Below are 13,289 nucleotides of genomic sequence, written 5' to 3' on the forward strand. Positions count from 1 at the left end.
CTTGTCACCGGCCATGATGTGTTTCATATCATAATTTGAAGTTGTTAAAGTTGTTGTTTGGCAGAGTGAAACCTCCATTGGTACCTCTCTGTTTTTCTCTGTGAATGGCCTGTACAAGGCCAAAGACCACAGCAGCGAGAGTGGTCCTCCCACTCCGTCCGTTATTTCCTCTGTCTGCAATCCCGTTGCTTGACAGCTGCCGCCTTTTGGTGCTGATGAAGTACGTTCGGACATGTCCCTTTCTCTCACTGACGCCCTTTATGTATATCTCACCACGCAACTCTAGCACAAAGCCCCAGTCCGCTAGAATATTACGTGTGGCCTCAGGGACCTGAATCCTTCCACTGACTCCAGTGCTGTCCATTCGACTTGCCAAATTCACTGTCATGCCCCAGATATCATACTGCAGTTTGGTGGCACCGATGACCCCAGCAACAACGGGACCATGGGCAATTCCTAGGGGGTACATTGAAGTTACTCATATATACTCATTGTTATTGGCATGAATTACAGGTGACTGTGTAGACTTCCTAATCAGAGTAGCTGACATATTTAAGGAGATGGAAAAAAAGAAAATATTTTAGAATGAAAGTGATTAGTGACCAGGGCCGCCTAAAATTAACACTCGCCAAGCGCCAAATGCGAGTAAAAATCATAGACTGTATAAAGGTAAAAATCAGCATTGGCGAGTATATGTAACAGTGTCAGTCTCCAGTTGGCGGGTACACTTGACACTTACCACGTCCTGCTCCAGTCGTGCTTGCGAATCAGTCTCTTGTCGATCAGCCAGTTCAACAGTTTCATCATCAGACTCCGGCTCAAATTGACTGTACGTGGTAGACCAATCCAGAGCCAATCTCTCTACGGCTATGGACCAATCACAAAGGACTGCGCCATCTGACCAATCACAGCAGTGAGGGCTCAGGAGGCAAACATTACCCCCACCTCATCATAGGACTGAGAATACAGCTCCTGGACAAAGACAACATGAAGTTTGGGCCTTTATTTGGTCTTTTTAGTTATTAGTGGTGCATCATTATTACCATAGCTTAAAGGTTTAGGGATCTAAATGATACTTTAAATTGCTATGGGAGTTAATGACTACGTTTACATCAGTAATCTAATTATTTACCTTATTCTGAATAAGACAATATTACGATTAAGGTGTATACATGAGTTGCTTTTAGAATATTCCTTTCATGTTCACGTTTTACATGTTATAGTACATAGACCGATGAATGGCACACGTCATTACGTCCCACGCGACGCCATCCGACGTCCCCTCCAGAATTTCACATATAAACATAGTTCGTCTTCATTATGATGCCATATACAGTTTTGGGTGTTTCATTTTTAATTTACTGAAAGTTTAAAGTGCAGTTAATTATTTGTCATGCTATACGTGCAAACAGACGACACTTGTGATAAACTTCTGTAGATAACAAAACTTTGCTCATGTTTTGAAATGTATGACAGATTCATGAAAACTCTTTCAAGCAGAAATTGCTACACAAACCTGTCCAGTTTAAATAAATAGTTATACAGATTTTTTTTGGTAAATCTAAATAAAGCAGCAAAAAGCATCCTAAAGCGGTGCTTATATAGTTTGATTCATGACAGCAACCTAAATAAGAAATCAAAAGCTCACCCTTCATTCTTCACTGCAGGAAGCCTTTTCTTCAGCTCCTCTTTGTCTTCATCTCGTAGAGCTGCGAAACCTTTGAGCTGAGCAGCACTGTACTCTGGTTTAAACAATAGCTCCTCACGGCAGCTCACAAAGCAGCCAGTGTGGTACCAGCGATCTATTAGACCAAGCTGAGGTTCGGAGTATTGTTGTCCATGTAAACATACTCAGTGATACCTTAAACTGTGTTGAGGCATGATATTTCTCATCTAAGCTATCAGACTTTCTCTCTTTATCACCTGGCGGATTATAAAACCACCCTAGCATCATGGGAGCAATTTTTACAAAGGCAAGCTCCACTCACATTTTCACTCATAATTAACATCATCACTGATAGTGGCTTACATATGATTCTGATGTACCTGATCATTTCTGTTCCTTTCTAGGAAGTGACGAGCAACGTGTGCAGGCAGGATGTTATGCAGCAGACACTCATTGTGTTCCCTCAGATCTCTCATCTCCTGCACTTCCTGCTGAGCTTGCAAACGCCACAGGAAGTCTAGCCGTGCTGTTGCTTCCCACTGAATCAGGGAATAAGCAAGACCCACAGAATAATGATGTATATTCCATTTCTTTCTACATTTTCCCATTCCTTGCCAGTTATATGCTATAGACAATACAAAGCTTCAGGGCAATGTGTTGTCAAAACTGAACACTCATACCTGTCGACCATTGTAGAACACAGCTATGACAAATATTGCCATCAACAGAATTGAGGCTCCCTTTCTTCTGAGGTATTGAGACCTTGTAAGTATAAAATGCAAATAAATTTTAACCATATGAACGTATTTTAAAGGCATTTCTAAAGAGAGTATGTTAGAGATCTAGCATAGAAACTCACCTGCCTGACTGTTCCTGCTCTGGATGATGTACATACAGCATGTGGAAGGACACTTCAGTGAAGTAAGTATAGATCACCACCACCAACAACAGAATAGCCAATTTTAAGAGAGAGCTCAGCCTCAGGAACACAGCACAGGTCACCATAGAAATCACTCCACTTAGAACGAAGAACTGTATGCATAGATATAATAGACATGAAATGCAACAACAGGTAGTTGGAGTCTTCACAACAGAACTGTTTAGACAGAAGTCACACCTCTGGATACGTGCAGGCAGTAAGTGGCTTCTGGCTGGTCTGATATTCCTCTGTTTCACTGGTGCTTATTTCTCTTGTCACAGTAGAGTTACACCATATCTGGATAATCACAAGATGAAGAATTACAATGAATGCCAAATGGTGCTTGAATCAGCGACCTTACAGTTACTAGTCCTGAACTTTATCCACTATGACACACCACCCAAAATAACTACATGTATTATGTTTGGGTATGCATGCTATAGATGCAAACTGATGACATTTAAACTGGTAGATCACAAAACATAAGTGCTCCAAGTTGCACAAAAAAAAATCTTGCAAATCTCACCATGTCAAACAGAGCCATGCCAAAGTTGATGGCTATGGCTGTGACAGTGAAAAGGTTCCACATACTGTTGTTTTCATGGATCCAGCAGCAGAACTGCTGAAGGACACTGGGAGAATGTTTAAACTCTTCAGCCAAGACCATCATAAGCAATAAGAGATATCCCAGCAAGAACAGACAGAACTGCAGTGCTGTCCAGTAATACAACCTGTAGGTAAGACAATGAAGAAAAAAGGGAATGGAGGGGAAGTTTAACATATCTAAGCTCAATGGTTTGTAAAAGTGACAGAAATACAATCTTTTTCAGGTGCTGAACATTGATTGAGTAGACTCTTTACCTGGGTACAGGAATGAGGGCTTGGACAGCCATGAGAAGAAGAAACATGATGAAGGAGCATACTAGATTGGTCTTAAAAATCTCATCCCTTACCTGAGAGAACTGAATCATGAAGCATAATATAAAGTCAGAAACTTAATATGTTTTGATCAATTGAATTGCTGAACAATTTACATGATCTGATAGCCTACCCGAAGCAATGTTGTAGTCGAGAACAGTGTTGGGGAAAGTTACTTTTAAAAGTAATGCATTACAATATTGAGTTACTCCCTAAAAAAGTAACAAATTTTTCTCATCTGGGCTGGGATTGGTTTTATGTTTTTAATATAAAAAAAAGTTATATTTTTGGCAGATCTAAAAGCCCTTTCACACCAAAAGTGAAATGAATAAGCCTCAGGCTGAAGGAAATGTAAATTCAATTATTAAAATATTTAATTATTGCTTTCTCATCTGGGCTGGGATTGGTTGTATGTTTTTAATATAAAAAAAAGTTATATTTTTGGCAGATCTAAAAGCCCTTTCACACCAAAAGTGAAATGAATAAGCCTCAGGCTGAAGGAAATGTAAATTCAATTATTAAAATATTTAATTATTGCAGGTTTGCATCATATTCTGAGTTTGCATTTCCCTGTTTTTATTCATTTTGAGGTATACTAAATCTGTTTTTGTGCAAGTGAGATGTGTAAATGCATGTTGACATTTAGTCTAGAACTACAGTAAGCGTCATGTGCACTTACTCCTGATGTCTCTCAACATGGCGACAGGAGAGCTGTTAGTCAAGACATGGTAAACAAAGTAACTGGCGTTACTTATTTGAAAAAGAAACTCAGATATTTTACTGTAGTTACTTGTAAGACTGTAGTTACTTGTAATGCGTTACCCCCAACACTGGTCGAGACTAACTCATTCATGTCCATTTCAAGACCAGAAGAGAGTCAAGTCCACATGCTCCTGCGTTCATGACAAGACTCAGTCTCAAGTCCAAAACCACATTTTTATGGTCTTTGATCTTGTCATGAACTCGGGAGCATGTGGAATTGGTCTGAACTTCTATCCTCTTTTAGCCTTAGCCTTAGTCTTGACTCAGACCTGAATGAGTTGGTCTCGACTACAACACTGATCCGAACAGTACAAATGCCAAGTGCAACCAATTGTAAATACCCCTTTTGTTAAGTTTGACATTTAACCTTAACAGCTAATCAACTGTTTCCACATTACAAACAGGTCACATCCTGCCTCTTATACCTTCTCCTCAATGTGTGTATCCTTAAACACCAATGTGGCTGAAGTGATATGCTCCTGACGCATGCGCTCACTGCTGCGAAGATCTATAGCATGCTCTATCCGTTTGTTGATCTCCTTGGATGTAGATCTGCACACTGAGGATGTAGGAAGTTGTGTGTAAGACCCATGGGAGAAGGAGGCCAATATCTGTAAGTTTAAGTTCAGCAGAGAAGTAGACCCATTATACAAAAATTGTAAATCATCATCAATGTTTATCTTTCTTGACATGGAGCCAGATATTAAATCAATGAAGTTGCTAAATAGAACCTCTTTGTTCCAGGGGCGGTGGTTTTGCTGAGTTTTTAAATGATCTGCTTCCATTTCATCTAGATCCTCCTCTTTGTGACAGATAAGGAAAGTGTCAATCTTGTGTTTTCGTAGGAACTCATTGCGTTCATATCCACACCCGTCCTCCGTTTGGTAGCTTCCATCCAGGCAGTCCAAAGTAGCAAGTGAAATGTGGATGCGTCTGTTGACAATGTAGACAATCAAAAGAGTTACACACAATTGCAGTTCTTTGTAAAAGCCAAGTCAAACTGTTCAAGCATTGGTAACTAGTTTGTTTCAATGTAACATTGGGATGTGTTTATATGATGTCTACTCCTGGTAAATCTCGTTTATGAAGTTTTGGTCACTCACCCAGGGATCCCCCCTGCTTCAAGCATGTTGGCAATGCCTACATCCCAAGACCACACATCAAACTGCCATTTTTGTAGACCCAGAACCCCACAAAGAACAGAGCCAGAGTGGATCCCAATTCGCATATCCATGTCAAAGTTCAGTTGTTTCCTTACAGATCTAAGAATATACAGATAACGATTCTTGATGACTTAGTTAAGTACAAAAATATATGTGTAACCATTAATTCAGTTTTCCAGAATTAGGCAACCAAAATGAAGTTCAGTTTATCTAGCACTCCAGTTGTTCATGACATGCACTCTTCTAAAGCAATATTTGTTAATATCCTGAACTCTTTTGGTTATACAGGAAATACAGGTATGGGACTGTGTTGTACCGAATGGTGCTGATCATAGCTAGTCCCATCTCCACACAGCAGCGGGCATGTGCTCGCTGAGGCTCTGGTACCCCAGATACACAGTAGTAACAGTCCCCTAAGATTTTTATTCTCAAGCAGTCATATTCCTAAAAATACAAACATTGGAATCATCAGCTAAACAAGTCTTAGGTGAGTTTTAAAATGTATTGTGGTGTTTGTCAATGATCTTAAATGATCAAGCTCTATTGGAAGCACTAACTTAAAAAAAAAAAAAAAATCATATAAACTAAAAGCTTACGTAGGCTAGCCGGTCAAAACGTCCAAAGAGCTCATTGAGTAAGCGCACTAACTCCTGAGCAGACATGTTCATGGATAACAGTGTGAAGCCCTTTAGATCAGCAAAGAGGATACTGGGAAGGAAAGATAATGAGTGTAGAAATGATGAGAAATAACAGTAAGAAATGAGTATTATTTTTCATTACAAGCGAAACTGCTAACAATATTCAGTGTAAAGGCTTACTATTTTTAACAGTTTTTCTGATCTAAACCAATCAGTCATGAATTGCATCTTGCCATGAGTACCAAACTGCATATTACACATTTCCAGTAGCATTAAGGTTTTGCTTTTGAAAACCAAATGATCTCACCTACATAATACTATCACTGAAACATTCCTTATTAGAAGCTATAAGATACCTGACATCTTTGTACTGATGGATATATATTTTGTGAAATTGCTGTGGATCAAGATCATCATCCATAGAAGTCATATCAGCAATCATCTCCAAGGCAACAAAGCGGGGGAGGATCGACAGCACCAAACGCTCCTGAGGAGGACACAAAAGCTGACCTCAGGTATTTTCATTAAACCAAGTTTACACAAACGAGATATGTTCTTTCAATCGTTCGTATTAACACCTAATTTGTTAATGGACAAAGGATACTGGAATCTCACCACAACATATAGACTTCAAATCCTTTTACCTGTCTCTGGTTTTCTGTTTCTAATTTCATGCGGCCTTCAATGCAGCGGCGTGTCTCAAGAAAGGCTTGTCTTTGGGACCGGTCAGTCAGGTAATGAATGAACAGACCTGCCACATTCATGCTTGTGTATAGTAAAGCCTTGGCAAGAATCTAAAGAAAAACCAAGAGAGCCATTGAGAACCAATCTCTTACAAAAGAAAGGGAAAGGAAATGGATGTGACTGAGAGAACTAGACTGACAGATGATTTGCTTGATAAGCTAAGGAACTCATACATCCATCACCATATAATTGGTCACTGACCCATCCATATATCTATCATCCATCCACCCATCCATCTCTACCTTTCTTAGCAGTCCCACTTCGCTGATGTGACGTATTGTCTCTGCAGTGAGGTGAAGTATGGAGGTAAGTGTGCCAGCTCCGATAGCCCAGAGCAGTGGCAATGGCAATAGAGTGTATGTGGCAAACAGGGTGAAAAGTACATACCAGGACTGGTCTTTTTCCAACCCGTATGCCAGCCCACCCAACACCTGAGTAGTCTGTGACAGCCAGCTAGCCATACCAGCGTAATGCAACCATCTTGGGGAGTGTGAGCGTTTACAGGTGAGTACCAAAACACACAGGGCAATTGCAGAAGCCATGAAAAACCCCGTAAACCAGCCCAGCAGTATGTCCGAACCGTCCGGCACCAGGGCCAGGTAGAGCAAAAGCAGGTGCAGTTTGGCAGCTGCATCAATAATGTTTGTGACAACTAATGAGGTTCTTCTAGTATGTGAGGAATGGCGCTGGTAGAGTTTCTCAAGGTCTTTGGATTTGAAGATGTGTCTCAATGTTGGCACATACACCCCGTGGATGATGTGGCCCCAGTGCACAAAAAAGTCAGCATCACTGACATAGTCCGCAGATGTTCCAGTTTGAGTACTGGATGAACTGCTACGTTCCCCGAAAAAGGATGGATGAACTCTGGCAACCGAGGAACGCCGTTTAGTCATACCCAGTGATGCTTTGCTGCGTATCTGTCGGTTGATTTCCTCGATATAGGCATCAGTGACATGAATTTTCCGGGCTGGCTCAACGCCAAACTGCTGTCTCAGTCCCCGTTGGCTGATGATGTGTTTCACAGCGTTTTGCCACAGCAGTTGTTTGCGCCGCAAGCCTGGTGACAGTGGAGTGGGTATATAAGAGGGTGGAGGCATCTTGTGGATGTCAGTCGTGTCGCTGAATGTTACCATGGCATTTACAGGTTTATCTTGCCACCATTACCCGTGAGTTAAGGACTCGCTGAATCTCCCTTCAGAGTTTAGGTGGCCCATGAAGGGTCATCCACATCTGAAAAGAGACGAAAAGGGCACAACACATATGTATTGAAGCTGAAAGCACTCCGTTTCTGCTTCTGAAATGAAAAGTAAAAACTTTTAAATTCAATTTTTTTTATTGCTTACTGTATTAGTTAAAGAAGTTACAACATTTTATCCCATTGTTGACACCATCAGACTGTTAAACTGGACCTGTGATGTCACCATGTGCTTTAAAAGAGGGTGCCAGATTTAGCACTGAGCTAGATAATACTGTTATCTGCTATAAACAATCCCTTTCTGTGTGGCTCCATCTCAACATACACAACCCATCCCACACCTGTGATCCCAACTTAAACCAGCTCTTCCTCAGAAAGCATAGATCAGATTACAGATTTCATAAAGCTGGATATCATAGTAAATATATTTTGCTAACTTGTTTCTAAAACTAGATAATAGATTTGGATAAACAAAAGCAAAATGCTTATATACAATTCTAAATACAGTAATTTGGTCAAATATATAATTTTACACTAATAAAGGAATTGGCTGGAAAATATTATAACTTACATATTAGGAGAAAAAAAATCAATAAAATACATAAATACAAAAGAGGTTTATACACCATCATGTTACAGAATGGAAATACTAATTATTTTGCTTACCTGTTAGATAATAAACTTCCCAACGCTTCTTTGTACATTTTGCTGCTCTTTGAGAAATCCACTTGTTCAGCTCTATCAAAGAGTCTTTCCTTTGATTCTCATCATCCTATTGTTGTTATGCATCTTCACAGAATGCAGCAAAAGAAAGTCATGGGCAAAATACCTACACAATCTATATTCCAACTTGGAGAGAAGAGAGAAGAACACGTTTTTCTGATTCATTGAGCTGAGAAGTGATCAACAGATTGCCACGCCGAAAGCGAGACGGAAGCTTCAAGCTGTGCAAATAGGATTACTTACTCAGCACTCATGCCCTGGCTACTCAAAGCATCCATCACTGACGTCACATAACATGAGCCTTCCGGGGTCAGAGGTCAGTACCTTATCAACACTTCTGGGAGATTTCAGTCAATAGCTCTCTCATGAAATATGATATGTTATTATAAGAGGTAAACAATGTAAATTAGTAATGATTTGTATGCAAAGAATACAAAATACGTGCAGATAGGATGGAAATCCATGTAATGCACATACACACTTAGACACTGCATTTATGTTTAAAAGAATAGAGAGATTAAATATAGAGGCTGGGCAGAGGAGTAAACGATACCAAAAGAAAGTATCTGATTGGCTGAACTGAGCTAGGCAGGTCAGTAGGATCAGGTAATGTTGGCTATAAGCTGGATAAAGTACTTGAGATAGAATTTACTAATTGTGCACTATGCACAAGACCTCAGACAGTGACCTGATGAGGGGCAAGTCTTGGGATCTCGCAAGATAAAATCAGAAAATGCCAAATAATACAGTCAGACAAGTTTACATTTACATTTAGTCATTTAGCAGACGCTTTTATCCAAAGCGACTTACAAATGAGGACAATGGAAGCAATCAAAATCAACAAAAGAGCAATGATATACAAGTGCTATAACAAGTCTCAGTTAGCTTAACGCAGTACACGTAGCAAGGTTTTTCTTTTAAATGATATAATAAATAAAAAGAAAACAGAATAGAAAAAGAATAGAGCAAGCTAGTGTTAGAGGCCTTTTTTGCTTTTGTTAATTGTATAATAAATAAAAAGAAAACAAATAGATAGAATACAAAAAGATTAGAGCTAGTGTTAGTTTTTTTTTTTTAAGAAAACAAGCAGTTTGTAAATGAATAGAGTGCAAGTCTAAAAGGGGCAAGTTTTTTTTTTTAAAGAATAGAAGTGCTAGAGTTAGAGGTCAATAAGTTGTTATACCATGATACAGTATTGTTGTCATTTGATTCCATGATACATCATACCATTTACATTATACTTCAGTATACTTTATTTTTTAAATATAATTTATTTAAATGTGTATAGACATACTTACATAAACATGTTTACTGAGATGCATTTAATAGCATGATATTATCATGGTGAATATCCAAAATAGCACAATTTGATAGTACCACTGTACTCTTTTGAAGAAGTTTTTCATAGTTCTGAATCTTTCTTAAATTAGTGCACATTTTCAATTATAATTTGATATGTACATGAGTACAATGTGAGTCGTACTTCCTGCACTAATCTTGCCATGATGTTAGGGGTTTGTTGGTGGTTGCTGCAAAGGCATTGCTAGACTTTGGCTAGTGCGATCTGATGATTCATCCACTAAGCAAAAGTGGTCTGGTTACTTAGAAAAATAAGTGAAATATTTGGGTTAGGGTCCTCATTAAACACTTAAACCTAAGTATATGAAATGCTTGCCTAAGCAAGCACCACAAATGGAGCTTGACATAAGGAAAATGAGGAAACACTAGACAGAGTAATATGGCTGGACTTTTTGAACACATATGGTCACCATGGATGAGATAACATGTAGGCTTTCTATAGTTAATGCAGTTATACAAAGCCACAGTCGTTTCTATGAAAATACTGAATCACATTAGTGAAAATGAAAAATAAAAAAAACAATGAGTGCTTTTCATGGGAGCTTCATTATTGAGAGAGGATGAGATTTTGCCATGGACTGTGGTCTATGGTGGGCTCTGGGACTTAATCAGCATTAGCAATGGTAGCTTGGCTCTAATGGGATTCCCAGAGCTCACTAATCAGTTAATACACACATGATTCAATCCAGTCCTCTTTAAACAGCAGCAGATCTATCCTGAGCCCTACGTGCAGCCAGGCACCCAGCTAAGGCTTCAAAACTGCTATTTCTGATCCTGGCCAAAGCCAATGTGTGTTAAACTTAGAAGTTACTTTTCTTGTGCACAAGGAGGCCAAACCACAAGAGTTTTGGCAAACTTGCCAAATGAATTATGCAAAATGTAGGCTAGCAATGCACCTTATCTTTGCTAATAGATTTTTAATCGATTGAAAACAGCTTCATTTATGGAAGTGGGATCCATTTTATGCAGTCGTGACTTTTTAAAAGAAGCAAGTGATAAGTGTAAACTGAGAAGATGATATGTAAACAGGACAGGGATGTGTTTCACTGATTTTTACCTTGTTTGCTAAAACATGGTAAGCATTATATCATGGTGGAATAGCGTGAAACATCTTAAAGTATATGAACTGAGTTCATGATTCTTGGACACAGTTGACTGGTGCTATGGATGGGAATATACATAGAGTAGAAAGAAGATAATATACTCAAGTAGCAGAGAGGTTAATCTGGGTGAGGGTGACTTAAGGTGAAGGAGAGTATTAGCTATGCTAAAAACATCTGAAAAGAATAGAGGTCCTGGCCTATGTAAACACAAAATTATTTAGAAACATGATGTATCCAAGCCAGTTTAGGTGAATTTGTATATTATATTTATTTTGGTTAACTTCAATTTAACTGAAGCATTTAGAATTATCACACAATTGAAACAGATATATAAATGATATTGATTTAATTTAGAATCAAATCTATTGATTAAGGAAAAGACTGAGGATGTATCTGCATCACTCGCACACTTTCTATAGTCAAGCCGAGATACAACATGCTGCCATCATGTGGTTGTATCAGCTGTGCTTTACAATGCATCACTGCTCACATAACTGCCTGGCATCAATTAAGAGAGTGTCTTCATCAGCATATGTCTTCATCTAGCTTCGGTGGAATATAAAGTTTAATGGAAGACTTTGCCATTGATTTCAGGAAACTAAAGAGCAGAAAGTCTGATTTCAATAAAACAACAACTAATATTTAAAGACTTTTAAAACAACGCAGAATTTAGTATTGATGCTAGAGACATGTCCATATCAATATGCAGCGGCTAGCTACTAAATTGTCCCTACCAATAATTTTGTTCAAACAATTAAATATATGTGCATGTAATGTCTCGGTTACGTATGTAACCCTCGTTCACTGAAGGAGGGAACGGAGACGTCACGTCGTGACCGACGAATTGGGATCTCGCTTCGAGAGACCAATCTACTTCGAGTGTAAACTAAACGAGCCAATGCACATTGGCATGCAATTATTGCATCCAGCTGCCGCTGATCACAGCGTGAGCATAAAAAGGCAGCCGGTGCAATGCATACCAGGTTTTCGCTGAGGAGCCGAGCCGGTGACCCGGCCGCTCAGCGGTGGTACAGCCGCCGTGGTGACGGGACGTCTCCATTCCCTCCTTCAGGGAACGAGGGTTACATACGTAACCGAGACGTTCCCTTTCAGTCGGTCACTACGAGTCACGTCGTGACCGACGAATTGGGATTCCCTACCAAAGCGCCATGGATGCTGCCCCTTCCAGTGCCCTGTGCGAGCCACCTGCACCCATTTTTGGTGTAGGCCGGGGCTCGCAACAAGAAGACCATTCACCATTGTCGTAGCACTACCCACTCAGTGAGACTGGATAACACTGGGAAAACGTACCCGTTCCACTTGGAACAGGGATGCTGCGGAAGCCCCCTCCTTCCCGAAGGAGGTTTCGGAAGCAAATACACATATGAACATCCGTTTAGGTGCATATGGAAAATTGGAGGTGTTTGTAACCTTCTTGGAAATGGCAAAAGTCTGCCGGGGAAACACGGGCTCTGAGGCTATAACGTAGACCTTACACATATGGGATCCACTTAGGTCTCACATATGGAACCCAGCCTTCTACTGGTTCTCAAGGATACATCGAGTGAAGGCCTGATGCCGGACGTTCCGCCACGTCTGGCTGCTGAGGGGATGGAGGAGCTCGACAGGGTCTACAGTACGGACACTCTAGAGCAGTTTTAGCAAGCAGACACTAAACCGGGGCCTCTCAGTGCGGGATGGAGTCGCCACTCTCCCGGGAGTGTAGCTCGAGACAGCTCGTCGGCTGTACAGTTGAGCAGGCCCGTAATGTGAATGGCACGAAGTGACCTCAGAACCTTCCGACTCCAAAGGCGTTCTAGAGGCACTCCTGCCCGAAGGAACATAAGATCTGACCACGGGGTGAAGGTTTGGCGACAGGCCGGTATAACTTGGACCCGGTGAGTGCCATGCTGCCACGCCCACCTCGGGACTCGGCCATGAAGCCAGTGCTGAAGCGGTCTCATATGAAGCAGCCCTAGCGGCGTAACTGCCGCTGCAGCTGCCATATGCCCCAGGAGCCTCTGAAATAGTTTCAGTGGGACCGCCGTCCTGCCCTTGAATGAATTCAAGCAGGTCAGCACCGACCGCGCACGTTCCTA

The 13,289-nt window shown here is 40.5% G+C and overlaps 1 protein-coding gene and 1 pseudogene across 1 annotated transcript in view; both read right to left on the minus strand.

The window, feature by feature from the left end:
• Nucleotides 1-1,816, minus strand: part of LOC107678834 (poly [ADP-ribose] polymerase 1-like) — a 42,682-nt gene extending 40,866 nt beyond the window's left edge. The window contains exon 1 of the mRNA XM_016474249.1: nt 1,649-1,816. The gene's annotated coding sequence lies outside the window, so the exon portion shown is untranslated. The remainder of the gene's footprint in view (nt 1-1,648) is intronic.
• On the minus strand, nt 16-8,931 carry LOC107678838 (adenylate cyclase type 8-like; annotated as a pseudogene).
• Between the last annotated feature and the right edge of the window lie 4,358 nt (nt 8,932-13,289).

The sequence above is a fragment of the Sinocyclocheilus anshuiensis genome, unplaced genomic scaffold (genome assembly GCF_001515605.1).
Source record: "Sinocyclocheilus anshuiensis isolate Anshui unplaced genomic scaffold, SAMN03320099.WGS_v1.1 scaffold1049, whole genome shotgun sequence".
Lineage (NCBI taxonomy): Eukaryota > Metazoa > Chordata > Actinopteri > Cypriniformes > Cyprinidae > Sinocyclocheilus > Sinocyclocheilus anshuiensis.